Source organism: Lipotes vexillifer, unplaced genomic scaffold, assembly GCF_000442215.2.
Source record: "Lipotes vexillifer unplaced genomic scaffold, Lipotes_vexillifer_v1.1 scaffold1010, whole genome shotgun sequence".
NCBI lineage: Eukaryota > Metazoa > Chordata > Mammalia > Artiodactyla > Lipotidae > Lipotes > Lipotes vexillifer.
The window spans coordinates 130,979-132,574 of NW_006794157.1; positions in this window are offsets into that span (position 1 = coordinate 130,979).

Below are 1,596 nucleotides of genomic sequence, written 5' to 3' on the forward strand. Positions count from 1 at the left end.
CACGGGCCCAGCCGCTCCGCGGCATGTGGGATCTTCCCGAAACGGGGCACGAACCCGCGTCCCCCGCATCGGCAGGCGGACTCCCAAGCACTGCGCCACCAGGGAAGCCCTGGACTCTTTTTTTTAATTTCTTTTTTTTTTTTTAATCTTTATTGCAGTATAATTGCTTTACATTGCTGTGTTAGTTGCTGCTGTATAACAAAGTGAATCAGCTATATGTATACATATATCCCCATATCCCCTCCCTCTTGCGTCTCCCTCCCACCATCCCTATCCCACCCCTCTAGGTCATCACAAAACACCGAGCTGATCTCCCTGTGCTGTGCTGCTGCTTCCCACTAGCTATCTATTTTACATTTGGTAGTGTATATATGTCCATGCCACTCTCTCACTTCATCCCAGCTTACCCATCCCACTCCCCATGTCCTCAAGTCCATTCTCTATGTCTGTGTCTTTATTCCTGTCCTGCCCCTAGGTTCTTCAGAACCTTTTTTTTTTTTTTAGATTCCATATATATGTGTTAGCATACAGTATTTGTTTTTCTCTTTTTGACTTACTTCACTCTGTAGGACAGATTCTAGGTCCATCTACCTCACTACAAATAACTCAATTTTGTTTCTTTTTATGGCTGAGTAATATTTCATTGTATATATGTGCCACATCTTCTTTATCCATTCATCTGTCGATGGACACTTAGGTTGCTTCCATATCCTAGCTATTGTAAATAGAGCTGCAATGAGTTTTGTGGTACATGACTCTTCTTGAATTATGGTTTTCTCAGGGTATATGCCCAGAGTGGGATTGCTGGGTTGTATGGTAGTTCTATTTTTAGTTTTTTGAGGAACCTCCATACTGTTCTCCATAGTGGCTGTGTCAATTTATGTTCCCACCAACAGTGCAAAAGGCCCTTTTCTCCACACCCTCTCCAGCATTTATTGTTTGTAGATTTTTTGATGATGGCCATTCTGACCGGTGTGAGGTGATACTTCATTGTAGTTTTGATATGCATTTCTCTAGTGATTAGTGATGTTGAGCATCCTTTCATATGTTTGTTGGCAATTTGTATATCTTCTTTGGAGAAGTGTCTCTTTAGGTCTTCTGCCCATTTTTGTATTGGGTTGTTTGTTTTTTTGATATTGAGCTGCATGAGCTGCTTGTAAATTTTGGAGATTAATCCTTTGTCAGTTGCTTCATTTGCAAATATTTTCTCCCATTCTGAGGGTTGTCTTTTTGTCTTGTTTATGGTTTCCTTTGCTGTGCAAAAGCTTTTAAGTTTTTTTAGGTCCCATTTGTTTATTTTTGTTTTTATTTCCATTTCTCTAGGAGGTGGGTCAAAAAGCATCTTGATGTGAGTTATGTCATGGACTGTTCTGCCTATATTTTCCTCTAAGAGTTTTATAGTGTCTGGCCTTACATTTAGGTCTTTAATCCATTTTGAGTTTATTTTTGTGTATGGTGTTAGAGAGTGTTCTAATTTCATTCTTTTACATATAGCTGTTCAATTTTCCCAGCACCACTTATTGAAGAGGCTGTCTTTTCTCCATTGTATATTCTTGCCACCTTTATCAAAATAAGTTGACCATATGTGTGTGGGTT